The 23,193-nt window shown below is 34.0% G+C and overlaps 1 long non-coding RNA gene across 1 annotated transcript; it reads right to left on the bottom strand.

The window, feature by feature from the left end:
* Positions 1-1,721: 1,721 nt before the first annotated feature.
* On the bottom strand, positions 1,722-22,070 carry LOC131857115 (uncharacterized). Its single transcript, XR_009358551.1, has 3 exons — positions 21,891-22,070; positions 21,708-21,801; positions 1,722-2,198 (listed from the first exon to the last, which is right to left on the bottom strand). It is a non-coding gene; the product is annotated as an uncharacterized LOC131857115 (long non-coding RNA).
* Positions 22,071-23,193: the final 1,123 nt, after the last annotated feature.

Here is a 23,193-nt window from a genome sequence, read left to right as displayed (position 1 = left end):
CCTCAAAAAATGATCATCCATAAATACCTCACTTACTAGTATCTTATCTCCTTATAACTTGAGATATATGTTGATGTCATCACTGGTTCTTTGAAAACCTATCTTCACCAAGTGAGAGTGCAATCTTTCATACCATGCTATAGTGCTTTCTTCAGTCCATAAAATCCCTTATGTAGTTTGAACACCATGTCCTTTTCTATAGTTAAAGCATAACCATCTGGTTGTTCAATGTAGACTTCCTCTTCCAATATTCCATTTAGGAATGTCAACTTAACATCCATCTGATATACTTTGAATCCTCTGTATGCTGCAAATGCAAGCAGAGTCATTACTACTTCCAATCTTGCAACTGGTGCAAATATCTCACCATAGTCTTCACCTTCTTCTTGTGTATATCTTTTGCATACTAGTCTGGCTCTATTTCTGACCACTAGTCCATCTTCATTTAGTTTATTCTTGAATGCCCACTTTGTACCTATTACATTCTTTTTCTCCAACCTAGGTACTAGTGACCAAGCATTGTTCTTCTCTATCTGGTCAATTTCTTCTTTCATTGCCTTGATTCAGTCTTCATTTGCAAATGATTCTTTTGCAGCTCTAGGATCAATGGTGGAAATCATACAAAAGTTCTCTCTAAGCCTTATTTTTGTTAGTACAATTGCATTCATGTCACCAATAATCTATCAGGGCTATGATTGAGTCTCACATACCTTAGAATAACATGATCTTCTTTTCCAGGATCTTCTTCTTCACTTTCTTCTTCTTCTTCTAGACCTCCCTATTTCAGTTGAACTAGGGCTTCTCTGTTCTATTCACCAACTTCTGGCTTCACCAATTCCAGTTCCAAAAATAGTGTGTAAGGTTCTTCTTATTTATTCTCCTTACTATTTTCTCTTGAATTCTCAAGAAATTCATCAACTCGGACATTAACACTTTCAGTGATCTTCTTGGTCCGTTTGTTGTAACACTTGTAAGATTTTCTCTTGGTGGAGTAACCAAGAAATTTGCCTTCATCACTCTTGGCATCAAACTTACCAATATAATCACCTCTTTTGATAAAACATCTACTACAAAAAATTAACCCTAAAGTGTGTTGAGGAAACAACCCCATGGTCTTAATACCTTGAGAAACCACAAAATTAACCTCAATTTGAGACTGAGAAAGAACTTGTTGCAGGATATAGGATTTTATTTTCCCCAGACATGACTGATTTGCTATGAAGTTGAAACCCTAAAGGCATCAATATAAATCCTTGCAATTCGTTCCTAAATTTAAGAATTTTTTACAAATTTTATCAAAATAACTTACATTGCCTCTTCACATTTTAAAGAAACCCATGTATTGAAATCTTATTTATGAAACCCACAAAATCAACCAAAAATTGATTGCCATGCCAGCTTTATCTCGTGGTTCCATCAAACAATGTATGGGGCTATGATTTAGAATTGAGAATTAGAGGAATTACATCTCTACAATCCAATGAAACTAATTCTTACTATTGATGAAACATAAATTTAAGTTAAAAAAGAGAATATGAATGTTTGCATGAGCACTAAGTCGAATAAAATAGAATGGATTGGTTATACTTATCGTGTTGTCATGAGTGTGTTTTAGGCTTGTGTTGTGAATCTTCCTACAAAATAAATTCTTAGATCCTGCGACACATCTAAGATATGAAGATAATCCTTTAAATATGCTCATAATTTATTCAACATACAGGTCTTTAGCCAATATTGTCAAAAACTGAGAATGTGATATTATCAAGATTACATAATCAGATTGAATTTCCTGTGTAACTATGGGAAGATTTCTTGCATCTAGGTTAGCTGGTCATCAATTTCATGGCCATGTGTTCCAAGTTACAATCAAAAACTCTATTTTCATGGCCCTGCAACTGCCTTTCTTATTTTGAGGATATACAAAACCAATGCAAAAACATTGCCTTATTTAAACACAGAGAAATTACTTACAAGTATTAATTCATGGCATCATTTAAATTATTGCCATTTAGAATGAGCCATGGTAAGGGAGAGGTCCATGAGCTTGTACATCATTGCCTTGGGTGGTGGTTTGTAGCTTCACTACCACTTAACCCTATCACATTCCCTTATACATGCTAATCCTGCAAAGCCCATGGAAGCCTCTTGAGAGAGGTCCGCTCTCTTGCATTGAGAGCATATAAAGCTTGTCTGACATCCTGCAACCGCAAACACATCCCAATAATATTTTGCTGAAATGTTTTATTTTAATAATTGCCTTAAAATATATGTGACTTCACTAGAGGAACTACTGTATAGAAAACAAATCTTAGAATTCTAATTGGTTGTTACAATATAGTTTAATCACTTTTTAATTTTGAATCCTTCGCTATAGTTTCCTACAGTCGAAAACTAATAATAATTAGGAATGGATGTGTGGGGGGGGCATAAAGCTAGGAATTATCAATTTAATATTCATATTATGTTTTGCATGAATAATTAGATTTTATATCTATCATACTACTTGTATCAAAATTTTATGTAAAGTTTTCACTGCTTAAATTGTCTAGAAGATTATATATGGTAGATTATTTTTCTTTGACTAGAATAACACATTTAAATTTAAAGGTGGTTCCTTTACTATATAAGTCCATAGATAGGATCATTTATTTGTGAAATTTGTGCATCTATTATTTTAGTATTTTTTTAAAACATGATATGTTCTTTTTATATTTACCAAGTAGTAAATATATTAGTGACATTAAACATGAGATTAGATATCTTTTAATAGGTTATCAAGTAGATATTCATTAAGTTTTACCTATAATTTATGAAATGGAGAGATATGTTTGTATATGAAAGGATTAATTAGTAAACCTTTACCTTTATTATTATATAGGTTCCTAAGTTAAAAATTAGGAGTTGGTCTTTACAATCCATTAACCTAAGTATCAATTTGACTTTTCGAAAAAATAACATTTTAGAAAAACCTTTTGGGAAGCATACTTATTGAAATTTTAAGACTAATGATTGTGACCTTACTTATGAGTATGGAAAGAAAAAGTAACCATGAAGTGTACAAATAATTCTTTTTAATGATTTAGCAGTATTAGAGGAAGGTAACTCTCTATCATCTTATTTGATTCAATATAAATTAGATTAGTATGGTTATTATTTAAAGAATTTATAAATTGATAATCATTTAAGGTTTTCCTTTGAAAGGTTATTAGGCCTAGTGACTTTAGGTGAAATGATTTCACCTAAATTGCGGTTGGAATTGTTAGATAAGAATCAAATGTAGGATGTTTTCATGTTTTATAGTTTGGACCTCATCATTTCTTCATTCAAAATGTTAATGTTATTAGATTTGTAGATGCTAATTCCTACACATCTACAAGTTTTTTTTTTAGGTAGTACAAGATTTAACAAAAATATTTAAGTCCTTAACTACTCCACTTAGAATGTATACAATCCAAGGTGAAACATTTAGATTTTTTATTTATTTATTATGTGAGCCCAAGATAGGAAATGAGATATTAAGGGTCATTTTTTTATGTTGCTATTAAATTAATAGCTTTGAGAAATTATGTTGTTGATTATGTATGAGTGGTTATCATTATTTGTCTTCTTGGTTTTGTGATAATAATTTAGATTACAAAAATGATATTGATTCATTTTTCCAAATTTTTATTTTGTAGAAACTTACTCTAATAAATGAAGAGCTCATTTATTTCCATATAAATAATAAATACAAAGAATATAAATTAACAAATGACCCAAATTGCACTCTACTTCTCATCTAATCTATATTTACTTCAATTAATTTCTATTACAAAAATTTGACTACATAATAAGTAAATTTAACTCTTTTATATTTTCAATTTGTTGAAATTTACTCCATGGCATGGAAAACTCATCTACATGGATATGATATAAAAAATGATTTCTATTTCAAAAACTTCAATTATTTACAATACATGAATTTCAACATCATCAATATATATGACATTTCAATAGTCAGCAACGAATGCATTCGTTGTTATCAATTTGCATTATTTCACATTTAGTTTTTTTTTTAAATAATTATCACTAATAAATAATTTTTTTATATTTTTCAATTCTATACCTCCAATATATTTTTCAAAGTATATAATACTATGAGTGTAGCCATTGCACCTCCTTATGGTGCAAGCGCTAGTTATTTGTATTACTAGATCCTGAAAAAAGGATAAGGAAACAAAGGAATATCACAAAATCCTATTAACATAGAGAAGAGATGTGTTTCTGTGTGAGAACTAATGTGAACGGAGAAGCCTAGATTCATTTTTTCGATGTAGGATTAATGAGAGAAGTATATCATATTATATATTAAGTATCACCATAAAATAAGATATGAAAGGATCTGCTTAAAAATGACAAGATTCACTACAAAATTTCAATTATATACAATACATGAATTTGAACATCAACAACAAACAAGACATTTCAACAGTCAACAATGGATGTGTTCGATGTTATCAATTTGCATTCTTTCACATTTAGTTTTTTTTAATAATTATCACTAATAATTTTTTTTTTATATTTCGCAATTCTACACCTCCAATATATTTTTTAAAGTATATAATACTATTGCCATAACCATTGCACCTCCTTTTGGTGCTAGCCCTAGCTATTTGTCTTACTAGATTCCTCAAAAAAAAAAAAAAAAACACAAAGAAACATCATAAAAATCTATTAACATAGAGAAGAGATGTGTTTCTATGTGAGAACTAATGTGAACGAAGAAGCCTAGATTCATTAGTTGGATGTAGTATTAATAAGAGAAGTATCTGATATCATATCATATCATATGTTAAGTATCATCTTGTAATGACATATGAAAGGATCTGTTTTAAAATAATAAGATATATCAATAACAATTGAAATTATATTGCTTGTGAATAATCGTCTAACGTTAACTATCTAAACTAATGGACATTAATTAATTTGAATGCAATACTAATTATAACTGCGAGAACAATATCAGAGAGTATTTAACTATGAATCAAATGATGGACAACAATGGAAAAGGGGAAAAAATATTTATCTCAAATAACAGAAATAATAGTTCTAATCCATATTCTGCATTCTTTTCCATCACATTACATATACACGGGTCAAAATCCATAGAAATGGCACACAATTTGCTAGATAGAATGCCTCAAAACAAATATTTAATCGCATGGGATTTAAAAAATATGTCTTAAAATAGAACTGTGAAATAGGCTCTAGCAAAAATCTTCCAAGCAAAAGCGAGCATACATAGGAAATAACGAGGAAAAGAGCATACAAATACAAGTTGGCATAGACATGCATAAATCAGGAAATACATTTAGCAGGTTATGGAACAGTTTTTTACCCATCATGGCATATGTAAAACGTAAAGATTATAAAACTTTGTCAGGTAATGTGGTTCCAGACACTGAGGATGAAGTGCATGCAAAAAGAGGATGCCAAGATAAGCACTTGATGAGACGCTAATATGGAAGGATATGAACAAACAAAGAATTTGTCTTCATGCAGATTTAAAGAACCTACTACTTAACATATGTGCGTCACCCACTCTGAGGAGAGACAAAAACACAATATAAGAATATGATATTCTGGATGAGTTCAATCCTTCAGTATTGGATTTCCATGTAATTAAAAACACATGCAGATTATGTAATCTCAGACACGCTACGCGATTTTCTTGACAAAATGCCTAAGGAGTCGATAATGGTAGCCTGAGGTATCGTCAAAAGTTAAACTTAGTACATTCTTCCTCACAAACTCACTGCATATCATAATCTTCTTGTACTGGCTTTACGCTCGTATACTGGCTTCCACATTTGAATCATACATATTAAGTGCTTCCACATTTAAATCATACATATTAAGTAATATATTAAGTCTACATAATGTCAGTCAATTTTGAGTGTTTAATACTTTTAAGTCTAGAAATCAAAGCTTAATATGTGATTTAGCCGTCTGCACTCTAAAGACCAATATGTGAAGACATTGATGAGACTCAGGGATCATTTGATTGAATCCTTGATTGATATATGATCTCATATTTACAAATTAACATATGTACTGGAAGGAGGTATAAGGATTATGTTGATAGAAAATTATTTAAGTTAATTTAGTAGATTGTATAATTTTAGATGTGCATAAAAATTATATTAATTTAATTTACAATATCTTATGTATAGAAGCCTATTTTTTGTGCATACAATTTAAGAATTCAATCTTGATTTTAAGTACCTTACGAATGTTACATCAATATTGTAATGGAGGTGCAATAGTTATGTTGATTTTATAAAGACTTTATGCCTAGACTTGTATGTATAATTTGATATTTCTTTCTCCATCTAATCTAATTAGTGTAAAATAATATGATTTTGTACACACTTAAGAGAAGAGATGACATAGTTCAGAAAAGATCATTGACTTATGTGAGTGAACATTTTTTAATAATCTTCAAATTTAAGCAGCAATTTTATTATCACAAAAATATTTGAATTTTTTTAATTAATTTATATATATTGATGTTGCTTAATATATTTATCTTTGTATTCTTTATCACTTTTACAATTTTAATTTTTAAAATTGTCTTCTTTTTACATATATTTCTTAATATAGATTTCTTATATTTATATATGTTATTCCTATTAACTTTTTCTTTTATTATGTCCACTATAATATTTGTTATATCATAATATGTTAAATTATATTAAAAAGGATATAAAGATGAGACACTTTTATGCCACTTTGAAACGCCTTAGATATGGCATGCTAATATTTGTCAATAGACAAAAACAAAAACAAAAAGTCAACTATGTTTCCATGCAGTAAATGGAGTAAAGTCTTTAAGATTGAGAATAGCTAACACTAAAATTAGCATATCCCATAATTCATACCGTGTACAATACTAATAGTCTTCCATCATATAAATCAACCATCAAACCATTCTACGATAGTAGACACATCTAATCCCTTGTTTCCATTCAATTGCTTAAGTTCATTTTCTACTGTTAAAGTGTTCCCATACAAATTTTTAATTATGAGAAAATGATAATTTAGAATCTTTTCTTATTTTTTTGGAGCAGCCACTATTTTAAAAAGGAAGCTGGAAACAAGTAGCAACTACATATTAAGGAGAAAATGCCACTTGCTTGCACAAATTTCTTTTTCCTCCAAGATTTATCTGCACAAATTATTATTAATACTATTATTCATGAAACAAAAAAATTTAAGTTAACTGTTTAATTTTTTATTTTTTAAAAAATAGTCATGAGACCATCAGTTTTATGGGGACGTGCCCTAAATTCATCTCCTTCTGGGATAGGTTTTTACTTCACTTTTCTTGCATATTAAGATGGTTTGGAGGCAAATGGTGTTTTGGATCGGGTTGAATGTTAACTGTCCTTCTCTTTTAGGAGGAACTTTTCAAATTCTACTGGCGATTTAAGTGAAACACTTCTCGCAAGCCATCTGTGTGGGTATAAGGGATTAAAGTGCATACAACTTCCTATCGCCTTTATTATACACTACTTAGAGGACAGGTTATTAAATACAAACACTAATTCGGCGTACTCAGTCCATTGACTCCTAAACTCGGAACTGCCTATCTAATTGCCACTACAGATCCGCCTGTTTTGGAACAATATGGGACCATAAGAATGGAGCTGTCCAATACGTAAAATAGACCAATATGCATAGATAAAAAGTAAAAAGAACCATTTATCCCTTAGGCACACGGTGGATTAAATTTACCCGGTGAATTTTGCCACATTTAGCAATTTCCTCACTTAATTGTCAACATAGGTTCTACAATTAGGAAGGCATTCGAAAAAGGATGTGTCTATTTTGGTTCTAAAAGTGAGCTCTAGTACCAATGACATGCATCAACATACATGTCCGAGACATACATACCATGCCAATTTGCCGCAACGGCTGGACCCATAGTATGTGATGTGGAGTTGTCGTGGACTTGTCGGTTTCAATTGTTGGGCCCCACGCGAAATTACATGGACATGAAGGAAGATGGTCGCGCCTCGCTTACTGGTTAGCGACGGTGTTTTGTGCATAACACACACATTAAAAGGAAAAAAAAAAAACCGCCGATGACTATAGAAACCGCGTTTGGACGACATTACGATGGGAAAAAGAGGGCACGGGGTTCAAAAAAAAGCCATAAAATTAAAAAAACCGTTGGAGATTTAAGAAACCACGTTCAAACGACATACCGATGGGAAAAAGAGGGTGTTGCTTTCAAAATATGTACCTTCGTCAGAAAACGTGGCACCATTTTGTGCCCAACATGGAAAAATCAAGACTAATATGTGATTAAAACATTATTGTTGAAGGGTAGGCTACGAGTCATTGTTGAAGTGCTCTTGTTGAAGAAGCAGGCTGCGACTCATTGTTCAAGGGCTCTTGTTGAAGAAGCAAGTTGTGTTGTTGAAGGGCATCTGATTGTTGAAGCAGGATGCATTTTTTAACGGCGTGAGGTATGCGCAAGTCCACCTCTAGAAGTCATCTTTTTCCTATTTGTGTTTGGATTTTATTTAAAATGATGGACTCATCTATTCTGGGTTTGCATTGTTTGTTTTCGTTTCTTGTTTTGCTTTATATGTAGTGCAAAAATTTGCCTATTTTGGAGGCAGAGTAGGGAGAAAAATTTCTTGTCTAACTGTCGTGTTAGGATTAAAGACCACACAGGACGTGTGTTTGCTGGCTCCAAAAAGACTTACATTTGTGACTCCCAACTAACAAGCCATGGTAGTCTAGTAGTGGGTCAGCCCTTTTGAACTGTAGGTTGTGCGATCGTGGCTAAGCCAGGCCGTCCACAAATCTGCGAAGGCGCATAACACACCATTTTTGTCCAATTTGTCGTTTCGCGAGGCCACAAAAAAAGGTGGACACATAGTCCGCAAATCAGCGAAGCTGCATAACACGCCATGATAGTCTAATTCGTTGTTTCGTGAGGGCATAGAAAAAGGTGGACACGTAGTCCGTAAATCAACGAGGCCAAAGAATATCTTTGTGATTATACATTTTGGATTGGATAGGTGGGATTGGGTTAGAAGTTGACCCGTGGTTAGAATGCGCATTAGGTTTTTACATTAGGGTTAGCCGCGTTAGGGTTACAAGTCGTGTTAGGGTTAGAAGGCGAGTTAGGGTTAGTGACGTTAGGGTTAGAAGGTGGGTTAGGGTTAGTGGCATTAGGGTTACAAGGTAGGTTAGGGTTAAGGATGTTAGGGTTAGAAGGTGGGTTAGGGTTAGCGGCATTAGGGTTAGAAGGTGGGTTAGGGTTAGCCGCATTAGGGTTAGAAGTGGTGTTAGGTTTTTGGTCAGTCCCATTTGGCCGAAGCTATTTTGGCTCCAAAATGGACGTGTCTATTCTGGCTCCAAAATGACATAATGGATTTACTAACACGCACGTTAGAGCTATTCTAGCTCCAAAATGATAGAATGGATTTACCATCTATTTTGCAATAAATGGTTAAGATTGACTAACACATTGTTATCACACTGTAGGAAAGGTCCGACGGTGCAAAATGAGCAACTAACATTATTTCCCCGATGACTTTCTTTTCACTACAACCTTGACCGATGGACATTTTCACTATTATGCTTTTCGGTATAAGTCTTACCGATAGCCTCATTGGTTATTGGCAAGAGAATTTTCTACTTTTGCCGCTTATGTTCACTATACTAATGTGCCTTATTAGTATATGCTTCTCTGATATAACTATCATTGACTCCATACTATAATCGATGAGACTGATGCCGATAGGTCTGACTTTGGATTTCCATGCATTCTTATCGGTACATGATAGGCCGATCAAAAGCTAGTATTTGTTGCCTAAGTGTTTTTATCGGGGTGACTTAACCCGATAGTGTAACTTTCCATTATTTGTAATTTATACTTCCTCTTGAGGATACAAAAGATTAATAATCAAATAGGAACTTCTTCCATATGCCTTTTCTCATTATGCTTCCTGAGATGCAATAGAAACTTACACCATGGCAAGACTCGTGTAAAATGTGTGACTAACACGTGTTAGTCAATCCATACTGTCATTTTGGAACCATAAAAGACATGTCTATTTGGAACCAGAATAGCCTCCGTGGCTCGAGTTCCCTCCAAAATGGACGTGTCTATTCCGGCTCCAAAATGATAGTATGGATTGACTAACACACGTGTTAGTCATGCGTTTTACACCGTCGATTTTGCAATTAACAGTTGTAATTAACTAACCTGTCACTAACACGCTGTAGGAAAGGTCCACTTTGGAGCCAGAATAGACATAGCCCTCCAAAACGGACCTATCGTACAACGTGTTGGCATTGTGTTAGTCAATCGCTGCTTGTTGATTGCAAAATCAATGGTGTAAAACGTACGACTAACAGGCATGTTAGTCAATGCGTACTATCGTTTTGGAGCAGTCATGTGAGAAATTGTAAAAGTACATAACACGCCTTGTTAGTCAATATTGTAATGAAACTTTCTATTAGCTATGTGTGTCATATGAATCCAAGGTCTTCATAGGATAACATGATATGGATATGTGTAAGTGTACAAAAATGTCCGTAGACTATGGTGCAGAATACAAGTACTTAGATTCTAGAATAACATGGAACATGTGGTAGATGAATTTAGTTATTAGAAAGCACTAAAAAATTAACGCATAGGTTGATACAAATTCAAATAATTTATAGACATCGCTATTAGTCTGACAGATTTGCATGTTTGTTTTGGAATTATAGGTATCTCGATTTCAAATATGGAGGCCAACTTTTCTTTACAAACAACAAAAACACAGGTCACATTTTTTGGAGGAATAAGCGATGATAGGTTGATGAACCTGTTCATCTATGAAAACAACGCATTCCTTTCCATGGTGAAGTTAATTTTTGGACTTGAGTATCTAGACGGTGGATGGAAGTACAAAATGAATGTGGACATAGTGCCTCTGTTTATGGCATGGTGTTTGGAGCTCCGACCTGTTGTGAAAGTCAGAGAAATCATGAACATGTGTGTCAAGAAGGAATGGCTAGGGGGAATGGAAGCTTTATTTTGTTTTTCATGAGACATGGATGGCTTTGAAAGTGTGGATGGAGCTTGGATTCACGTGACTGAATTCGCTCCTCCCTTGCGACCGTTCTTTCTCTGGAGTGCCACATTCGATAAAGAGGCGAGAAGAAGTGTAGCACATGCTGGAATGCATGGTATTGTGCAATACTTTGAGATGGTCTATGTTTGGCAAGTGCATGTGGAGATGGAAAAATGGGGACCTTGGTCGGAATATAGAGCACTTGTGCAACGAACGGTTCCTGCACGCACAAAAGGATGGGGTCGACCTAGTGGAAGAGGAACAACTAAGAAGGGTCGTGTGCTATAGTTTGGTGAAGGCTCCAATAGGGAGACAAAAATGAACCAAGTGAGGAACATGGAAGTGATGGATGTGGAAGAGGGCATGGTGATTCTTCACGTGGAGTAGCAAGATGGAACATACAACCTTTTTTGAAGCAAGAACTTTTTTTTTTTTTGAAATGTTTATGAATGTGTTATGTATGGATCGTTATGTATACCAACTTCGATAGTCTAATCGGCTAGCTGTGGAGCTTTTTCTTTTAGAATGCAAACATTTTCAAAATTAATATAAAATATAGCTTTACTAGACAAAAATAAAAATTGTTGACAGCAACTGATACTCTTATCTTCCCTATTTTGAAATTGTTCTATAACATCAAATTCAAGCATTTCAATATATATGACTACAAATAAAATTAAATTCTTGTAGCACAATTGAGTTTGTAATCTGGCTCGGTAAGAAATTGGAGGATTTCAATACATATGGTGTAAAAAAAAAAAAAATTGTCTTTTGATTCTATGTGCACAAAATTGCTCTCTATCTCATATTCTATATTCTATATTCCGGATATCAATTCCAATGTTTCTATATACAATTCCCAAGATAGGATATCACTCGTAGAGTTGGCTTGAGTTGGAAGTGTTGAATGGTAAGCTATAACAAGCTCACATCTAGAGGGAGCAACTCAAACACTAATAATAATGTTGCTGGTCCATTTACTGGTGTTATGATTGTTCTTTATGTGTGTTGATGATTGGATGATTTACTATCTTTGTTGACTTCTACATCTAATGATTTACTCTGATTACAACCTATGAATCCAAATAAATGTCAATCAAGCTCAAGCTTTTACGCATCCACTCCCAACATTCCTATGATAATGCAATGGGGAATTGTAATTAAGAATAAATTATGCAACATTTCTTTGTGGAGTTCAGAAAAAGATGATACATAACTTGTTTTTCAAGCCTACTTTCTCTTTCCTATGAGTTCCACAAGTGTAATAATTGTATTCATATTTTCATTGCCTAATTTCAAAAATATGATACATAACTTGTTTTTAAATTCCTTTTATAACCTCCCTTATTCAATGCCATTGCAACATCTCATATAATTTCAGAGAAGAATAATAAACAATATCATGTAGCTCCTCATGGGTGATGGGAGAGGTTCTCAAAGAGAGTCACACCTTACTCAAAAGGTAGTTGGATAATGTTTTAGTGGTATCTTATCACTCTTCACTTTTCCTTTGACAAGTCAAAACACTCAAACTCTCTTGCAGTTCTCCCTATCAATTTGTGCTCAATAGTTGCTTCCAACAATCAAATTCTATTGGAGTGATCCCTATCAATTTGTGCTCAATAGTTTCTTCCAGTTGGTTTTTGGGCAATTACTCAAAATTCACTCAAAGAACCTTCCAACACCTTTGGTGATCCGAGTACCCTTTTGGACAAAAATTTGAATCAAGTAGGGTAGACAATTTGGTCTATTCGTACTAGTACGGATCCCGAAAATGGCAATTTTGAGGGGTTTTGAATTAGCAGACTTCTTCAATAGGTTTAAATGGTTTCTGCACCCTATCACACCTTCTCCTCTTCAATGAGACTCTTTCCTGCATCAAATTTTTATTCCAAACACTTGGCAAATTCACAACTTCACAACCCTACAAGTAAATACAATGTTTTCCATCATTTTCCTAACCTAGCTATGACTAACATCACCTACAAAATGATGGAAAGTTGCTTCCAAACAACTTATAGGCCATTATAAAACATATTTACACTATAGAAGGGTTCCATGACTTGAATCCCAAGGGTCATTGAGAAAAACTCAAGGTATTTCAAGTTGGAACCATGAGTCGGCTCTTGAACCCTTGCTGAGGCCGAGAGCAATACAAATTTGTAAACACACCTCAAACTTGCACTAAAAGAAATTACAAACACCTCCTGAGTAATAAAATAATGTACATTAAACCACCATGAAAGAAAAGTAGAAAGGTCAATCGATTTGGTACAGACTGCTACTACAAAAATGACAAAATTACAAGGTAAAATATGGAAATTGTCTTCAAAATCTATTCAAACTTTCTCATAAATGTTCCAACCCATGTACAATGATTCTTAGATAATTTTATATTCCATTTTGGTCATAAACAACTCTTCATTAGTTTCCTAACTACCGATTTTCTCAAGAATGTAAAGTTGCTCAAAAAGTTGCAAAAAGTTGTCAAGCAATAAGGACAACTTTTGCTGAAATGTGCATTTTTGCCTTTTATGCATTTTTATTTATACTAAACCTCCTAGGATGACTTCCTAACATTAAACTGACATGCCTAAATGCCTAATGAGGCTTTACAAGTCATTTTACATCATAATGTAAATTTATGCCATTTTAGGCTTACACGGGCTCATAGGCCAGATTTGAGAAAAGTAACAAATTAGGTAACAATCATCCTTAAAATGACTACCAAACACACATGTGGACCTTTTATTAGCCCATTATTCAAACACCTAATCCAAAATATGGATCATCACATCAAAATCTGGAAAATGCATAAAAAATGGTTAAAAGCTAGGTGCTCCTACACCAATGGGTGTCCAACTTACCCATTTCAAGAACTTTGGAAATTCAAAATTATACATTAGGATTTTAATTAAATATTAGACTATATAAACAAAAATTTAGAGATAGAGTCATTTAATAGCATTTGGAAACTTTGGTAAATAGTTTCCTAACACCTCACTTGGTATGACCAATCTCTTTAGCATGTTCTTAATTTGCTTATCTCTTCCATTTGGTCGAACAAGGTATTTTAGTATAATGAACTCCCTTTACTCTTCATCAACAAGTTTAAAGGAAAGAGGTTTGTTGGGAAAGGCATCTATATGTTTAAAGAATTGAGGGACCTCCCAAGCTCCAACAAACATCGTGAACCCACCTCAAACATGAATTTGTCCATAAGGAATTTGATATCCATAATGTGGATGGATCTCAATAATGAACTCTAAAAATGAAAGGTTTATTGGTATTCCTAACTCACATATACATGATTACTCTATGCCAAACTTCTCAATGACCGATGCAAAGATATGGCTCAACTTGGTCACGGATTAGAGATTATTCAGCTAAAGTCACATGTAGCTCATATATGTGAAACAAGGCCAAATCCATTCAAGAATGATTTCCTAGGAAGATCATGGTGGACAGGTTTCCGCAAATGCCATCCAGATTTGACAATAAGGACTGCAGAGGATCTAGACAAGGATAGAGCAATAATGCTACGACCAAGTATTGTGATAGATTTTTATGACAACCTGGAGAAATTGTACAATGCTTCTGAATATGTACCAACAAAAATATGGAATTATGATGAAATAGGTGTGTAAGCAGGCAGGAACTGTGAGATGCGAGTAATTGCAAAGTTGGGTAGTAGAAGTGTCCCACACATTCTATCAAAGAGCAGAGAGTGGATAACAATTTTATGTTGTGTTAATGCATCAGGTCATAGCATTCCAGGATTTTATCTTTTCAAGGCCAAAAGACAGCTTAAAAACTACATTGCCAATTGTGAACCGGGAGCATGTATGGCTGCACAACCACATGCTTGGATGACAAAAGAATTATTTTTAAATTGGCTATATCACTTTGCTAGATCTGTTCCGGGTGGAGTTTCACCCACAAACAAACATCTCCTTATATTTGACAGTCATCAAAACCATGTTGCTTTGACTACAATCCATGAAGCAAAATCTCTTGGTATTGATCTTCTAACATTTCCTGCCCACACCAGCCACAAATTGCAGCCTCTAGATGTGAGTGTGTTCTCTCCATTCAAGGCACATTTCAAATTTGAAAGGTCAAAATGGATGGCCAAACATCCACACACAGAAATAAGGAGAACTGAATTGGCAGAACTTGCAAGTAAAGCATTGAAACTTGCCCTAACATCTGAAAACATCATAGCTAGTTTTCGAAGGACCGGAATATGGCCATTAAATAAAGATGCTCTTTGTAATGACATGAGACCAAGTGATGCATTCAATTTACAAGATGATAATGATGCTGCAGGCATTGCTAGCATCTTAAGTTTAGTTGGCTTTGGAGAGGCACAAGTGGAAGAGTGTTTGGAACAATGTGTGAAACAAATGAAAGAATTGGAAGCACAACAAACAGAAGAACCAACTGAAAGCACATGCTCACCAAGTCATATCAACCAAACACAATATGAAAATGGCATACATGAAGACTTCAGTTTACCATCAGAGATTGAACTACCAAATTGGATTAAAGAAGGAGCAAAAAATTTAGGAATACAAATTGATATGGAAAATGAAGAAGTTTCTTTATCCATGCCTTCAACTCCAATGCTTAGCTCTGAGGTCATTCATTATTATGCTGATACAATGGATTGGGAGAATTCAAATTTAGAAACTAATGAAGTTGCAGAAGATGAGCAGGATGGAGACAATCAAGGTTCTTTAAAGACAACTGCAACATTTGAGATAGAAGATGAATCTGAAGAAACGTTATGCAGTCAAGGCTCTTTAAATTTTTTTTTGAAGTTACCCATTCAAAGGGTGAGAAATAGATCTAGTCTTCTTTCTAACAATAATGCACTTAAATTGGGCAGTAAATCTCAAAGCCTTCTGATGAATACATAATTCAAGAACAAAAAAAAGAAGCAAGAAAAGATGAAATTGAAGAGTTGAAAGTAAGGAAGAAAAAACAAAAAGAGGCAAGGAAACTTGAACAAATTGCAAAGAGGAAAGATGAGGAAAAGATTGAAAGACAAATAATAAAGTAGAGGAAGGAAGAAGAAAGAGCATAACAACAAAAGGAGAGGGATTTGAAAAAGAAACCAACAAAAGAGCAAGTGAACGAGGATGCTGCAATTGTTGTAGGTAGGAGAGAGGAGTAATCCATCAACACCATTGCCTCAGCATCATCAAATTTTACAAGACATGTACAATATTTTAACACCTGCACATGTTGCTCTTAGTAACCTCCAAGCTAGTTACCATAACAATTTAGAACATACTACAATCAGGGTAGGGCACAACAGTACTCCATCAACTCCCCTACCTAGCCATCATCAGATTTTGAGAGATATGTACAATATTCTTACCCCAGTGTATGCTTCCCTTAACAACATCCATGTTCCAACTAGTCATAGCCCCCCTCACTCTCCTATCAAACAATTTCAATTTGGTTGATTGCTGGATAAAAATATGTTCGGTAGTATAACTCCTATTACACCACAGGTTGATGCAGCTATTGCAGAAAAAACAATGACAAGGAGTCCTATGGAGGAGCCGAATGCAGCTGTTGTAGAAAAAAAGATTACAAGAAGGCATGTGGAGGAGCTAGAACCCTTCCCTGGCTTTATGGTGAACTAATGAAACTAATCAATGCTGCATGCTTGAATTCATAATTTTGGATTGCATAGCAAATCTTATTTTGTAGGTTGGCCATCTTGCGGTGCATATAAGCTGGGGAGATTCTGCAATATCTTTATGTCAATATAGCGAATGTGGTGCTACTTTATAATATCTATTGATATGGAGCAATTTTATAATTTCTATCTATATATCAATAGAATGAATCTATGTAGGAGTCAAAGTAGATGTTGTGTAGTGTGTAGGCTAGCCATTTTGCAGTGCATATAAGCTGGGGACATTTTGCAATATCTTTATGTCATTACAATGAATCCGGTGCCATTTTGTAATATCAATTGATATGGGGCCATTTTGTAATATCAATCTACCTATATATCAATACAATGAATTGGTGCAACACCATTTTGTAATATCTGCATATCAGTGCAATGAGTGCAATGCTATTATGGATACTAAAACTACAACTAATGTTATGTCAAGTATTTGCATTACATATTTATGAGTGTATGTATGTATATATGTATGTGTATGTGTATGTTTATGGATACTAACAATGCAACAAATATTATGAAAAGTATTTGCATTTTGTATGTATGAGTGTATGTATGTACATATGTATGGATGTGTATACATACACATACCCATACCCATACACATGCACATACCCATGCACATGCACATACACATGCATGCACATACACCCTACCCATACACATATCCATGCACATGCATGCACATACACCCTACCAATCATAGTGAATTAGCACACCCAATCTTTAGTTAGCTTTGACCTAATAGTTGAACATATTGTCACCTAGAAAATTCATCCCCTAACACATATGAAAACCATTAACATTATATGATTGTACATTATGTTATTAATAATTAAATAAAATTAAATCATATCCATTTTTTACTCATCGAATAGCCAAACAATTTCTATTAAATAAGTGAATGAATAAAAGCTAAAAACTAAATAAAACTAACCTAATTCCTACTCAACCCTAATATTTTCTATCCTCCACAACCTAACATTCCTCAAACGTTGCCGCCATTGTTTGCATTTCAAGAGCATGCATCCTCTGCCGCCACATGAGCTACTTTGTCACCTTTGTCACCATGAACAGAGACTTGGCAACCAGAGCAACCAGGGCAGGGCATTCAGATAGATATATACATATAGATGTGTACATAAATATATGCATATACATATACATACAAATATATACATACGTATATATATATACATTTACATATATATATATATATATACATGTACATACACACACACACACACACACACACACACACACACATATATATAAAATTAAAAAAAGGAAGAAGTTTAATCATTGCCTGTTCAATTGAATTGTTAGCTTTGAAATGCATGGAACACCACAGCAATTCGAATTCCAATCAATCACTACATAACATTATAGATTATAAGCTTTGAAATCACACACAAACATACATTATTGTTTAAGCTTTGAAATCAATTTAGGCTTTAACAAAGAGACTTTCATCAAAAGCAAAATAATGATTTAATGCACAGGCACAGGCACACAAAGGCACAAAATTTTACAGCCACAAAATTTTTAAAGCTTAATTAATGGCAAGCTGTAATGATTAGCCATGAGATAAATCTTGGTTTCACGTTTAATCTTTTGGTATCATATGTATAGAAAGATTTGAGATTTTTATCCGTAAACAACTTTGTAATGGTTTCTATTTCCAATGTTTTGAACATTTCTTCAGAAAGCAATCTGGATCATTTATCCTTTGTCCATTCTTGCTTGGGAAGACTAGGTGACTGGTGCCTTTACAGATGAACAGCAATAGAGACCATTCGATTGTGATAAAGTAGTCTTTCAGACAATGAACCTTGTAAATTGAGTCCAAAATGGAGTTCCAGGAACCTTGTAAATCTTGATATTTTGCATCGTTGTTAAAAAATCACAGAACTTTCTAGAGAAAGGGAATTAAGTGATGCTGCTGATCATGAGTACTACGGGTGTACAACTCTATACACCTAAAGCGATATGCCTCTGAATATAGCCTAATAGTATATCTTAATTCACCTAATGCATGTCAGATGGACTATTTATGCTTTATAACTTATTCCTCATCCATTAAAGTTATAAACAAGTCACCATTGGGCTCATCCTATCTCTTTTTTACTTTTACAGGCACTCACTGCATTTGCAAATGCTTTCCATTCACTGCAACCATTAAGAGTACCTGGTTGGAGGTAAGTTGATATCCAATGCATCTATATTGTCTATATTGCTATACATGCTCTTGGAAGTTCAAGCCATTGACTATTATAGACCAGTTTTTCTAGGTTGGAATCTGAGGCAATGAGGATGTGCTTAATTTCTCTAAATTGATATTCTTGGGGGAAAAGAGATGATCATAGTCATGGCTCTTTCTATTGCAGTTTTGCTTGGCTTGAACTGATCTGCCATCGCAGTTTTATGTCAAAGTTACTTTTAAGCAACAATCAAAAGGGCTGGCCATTTTTCCAACGTTTACTTGTGGATTTGTTCAAGTTTATGGAGCCTTACCTGAGAAATGCTGAGCTTAGTTATCCGGTTTGTCTTTATGCTGCTTATTATCTACCGTTTAATAATTTTATTTGAGTTAAATATGCAGGGTTTCTTATCTTCAATTTGGGGAAGAATTCATTGGACATTTTTTAGCACTTGATGTTTTACTTAAAAAGATGATTCCATATTCTATGATATTTGAAATTAAAAACAAATTGCTTAATATTTTATTTGAACTATTATAATAAAAAACAACTTTCCATTTCCACTTTGCTGGCTTACAGGTCCGATTGTTGTACAAAGGCACCCTTAGAGTGTTGTTGGTTCTTCTTCATGATTTTTCAGAGATTCTATGCGATTACCATTTCAGTTTTTGCGATGTTATTCCTCCTAGTTGCATACAAATGTGGAATCTCATTCTTAGTGCCTTTCCACGCAACATGAGGCTCCCAGATCCATTTACTCTTAACATGAAGGTAAGAGGGAAGTGAACATAAAACAAAGTATGGAGGTAAAGTAGTTAATTTGACTTTGGTTTGAATCCTTTTTTATTTCTGTATGGCTTTTTCAGGTTGACCTTCTTCCTGAAATCAGCCAGTCACCAAGAATATTATCTGAGGTAGATGCTGCACTGAAGAGTAGACAGATGAAAACAGAGGTTGATGAATATCTTAAGGTACATTTTTTTAAAAATATTTTGAATGGTTTGTCTGGTTTTGCAGACTAATATTTACATGTAGATGTATTGAAAAGCTCTATACTATAAATTAAACTGAACTTCCCCTAGTGCCGTGCCAACTTCGTAACACAATTATAATGCGTAATTGTTAAACTTAGAGGTGCTTGTGTGCTAAGTGGGTCACTTGTCTTATAATGTTTTGACAAAAGCATGGGTGCATATGACATATTCGATAACGTATTGACTGAGACACATATATGTGTCATATCCCACGAATATTAAAAGCCTTTGAGAGATGACAATTATAGTCAATATGTAATGGAAAGATCCAATGAAAGGAATGTATGTGAAGAAAAATTATACTGCTATTTATGGCTTTTACTAGTTTAATTACTTCCGTAGTTTTGATTTAGAAAGTGTCTCTTTGGACACTAAGACATGATTTGTGTTGCTACATTGTTCCTTTTTCTAGGCAAAGTAGTTACTGTGATACATCCTTTTGTTTTGAAAGTACCTTGTTTATTATACATCGTTACTGCTCAATAATTGTCCTGATTAATTCGGTTTGCATTGAAAAACTATTAACTATGCTCACGAATTTCATGCAACCTATGATTTGGTGTTTTCTTATTGATTTGACAATTTTCATAATTATGTGTTTGGAAAATAGGTGGAATTAAGTTCAAGTTTGATAGAGCCTAATGTGGCATGGCTAGGATTTAGTTTGAACAGTGTTGCCTCTATAAAATTTGTTAATACCATCTGAGATTGATAGTTTGGTAAATTTTTCTCTTACAATTCTATCGTGTTCTTGTTACAGACAAGGCAACCAATGTCCATGTTAATAGTGGATATGAAAAACCGGGTCTTGCTTCCACAACATGAAGCTGCATGTGCTAGAGAAAGGGAATTAACTGACGCTGCTGATCATGAGTACTACGGGTGTACAGCTCTATACACCTCAAATTACTGCAAAGTCCACTAAAATTTTGAGTGCTCACAGAATTATTGTTTGCTGACAGTGCAGTATCCCCTAGGGACCCCATTGTTAAAAAACAAAGTCTCTTTATAGCATAAAACAGAGAAAAATGAGGCCAGATGTTTACATTCTGGAATAGCTACATAACCCCACCTTAGCAATCCAATCACAAGATCTAAAAGGAATCATGTTAAAAGAAAAAGTAGAAACAATGAAGGGAAAAACATGTTAGTCTATAATGGGGACAGGTGCAGTTTCAATACATGAGACTGCTCAACTCAGAGGCCTCTTCTGCATGCAGTAGCCTCAGCCAGGAGATCAACATCGTACAAATAATTAACATTTTAAACTCGTCGACACCAAAGGGTTGTGAATTTAAAAACACAGTTAACTAATTCTCCAAGTCATCTAAACTCTCAAAAAATTCCAATTGGGTATTCAGAAAACGATCTAAAATGCAACCCTTCAGAAAAAGTAAAGCTAGGGTTAAATCTCTGTTGCAAATTCGTAACCCTAGCCAAACTTTTTTTGCAAGTAAATAGCAACAAGAATGCATAGAAGGAGACAAAAATCAACATCAAGAAATTTGTAACCCTAGCCAAAGCTTTTTGCTAGGTAAATAGCCTTATGCAGAGGAAAATGATAGATAAGGATGAAAAATATTGCACAAATGTTCGAATTCAAACATGGGTCGTTGCCCTGTAAGATCTGTAAAGACCTTACCTGCTCGAAAGGGTTGCAAACAATTTTATTTCTTGTGTCAACAGACATAGTTGCAGACACCATCGACATTGTATCTGGAACGCCGAGGAGATAGCTGCAAAATGTAAAATGCAGTCAAAATAAAAAAATAGAGAAGGATATCACATAAAATGCAGTCAAAATAACATACAGTTGTAATTTTACCTCATTTTTCCCAAGCCATGTCTTTGATTGCCCTACCCTGGTCACTCTGGTTGCCACATCTATGGATGCCCTGCCCTGGTCCCTCTGGTTGCCACGTCTCTATTCATGGTAGCTCCTGTGGCGGCAGAGGATGCATGCTCTTGAAATGGCGGCAGTGTTTGGAGAATGTTAGGCTGTGGAGGATAGAAAATATTAGGGTTGAGTAGGTATTAGGTTAGTTTTATTTAGTTTTTAGTTTTTATCCATTCACTTCTTTAATAGAAATTGTTTGACTATTCGATGAGTAAATAATGGATATGATTTAATTTTATTTAATTATTAATAACATAATGTATAACCATATAATGTTGATTGTTTTCATATGTGTTAGGGGGTGAATTTTTTAGGTGACAATATGTTCAACTATTAGGTCAAAGGTAACTAAAGACTAGGTGTGCTAATTCACTATGATTGGTAGGGGGTTCAAAAATTGACATTTTGAACACTTTTTATAAATGCGTTTAAAAAACCTATCAAAAATGATGATGACGACCCGAAACCTTAGTTATAAGCAGTTAACTCATCATAAAAGGTGCTATAAAAAATTTAGACATTTTTTACATTGTTATGTCGACTTTTGAAAAGTGCGAAGTTAGGGTGCACGACTACTGGTGCTCTTCCCCTAGTTAATTGATCGTATTGATCTAAGAAAAAAGTACCATTTACAACTCATGTTTCAATTATGGTACACTAATGCATTAATAGGTGTTCACTTTTTATTCTTTTTGTTTCATAATTGGTCCATTGGTCCATGACTACTACAACATTTGTGTATGACTATTGGATCATTTGTCTGTAAGTATTGGAATTTTAGGTGCACGGTTATTGGGGCATCTATAAGTAGATATCGTGACACTTTTAAATGAGTACTTTTTGACCCTTGTGTGCATATTTGATCTTATAGCGTGCATTGTTACTACACAAAAGCTAAAACAATAACTATAAATAGTTAAGTCGCAATAGAGACAACTGAAAAAAAAATCATCAAAAAATCCCATGTACCTATAACGACAACTAGTACGCTTCCCCTAGTGTTGTTTTTATTGAAATGGTTCTTCTCTTTTGTAATTTGAATCATTTACTTTGTTATTTAAGTAGAGTTATCTTTTAGTTACTTACTTTATCCCAATTCTTCTTTTTTTTCATTCAAGTCTTTACTATCTTTGTTTTTCGTGTATATGTTAGTGTAATACCCCTCCCTGGTTCATCTTTTGGGATTTGATGTGTTGGGTATTATGAGTTTGTTTGCGCTTTTGATATTCTC

The sequence above is a fragment of the Cryptomeria japonica genome, chromosome 7, assembly GCF_030272615.1.
Source record: "Cryptomeria japonica chromosome 7, Sugi_1.0, whole genome shotgun sequence".
NCBI classification, from domain to species: domain Eukaryota; kingdom Viridiplantae; phylum Streptophyta; class Pinopsida; order Cupressales; family Cupressaceae; genus Cryptomeria; species Cryptomeria japonica.
The sequence above is the reverse complement of the archived record's forward strand: the minus strand, read 5'-3'. Positions and strand labels throughout refer to the sequence as shown.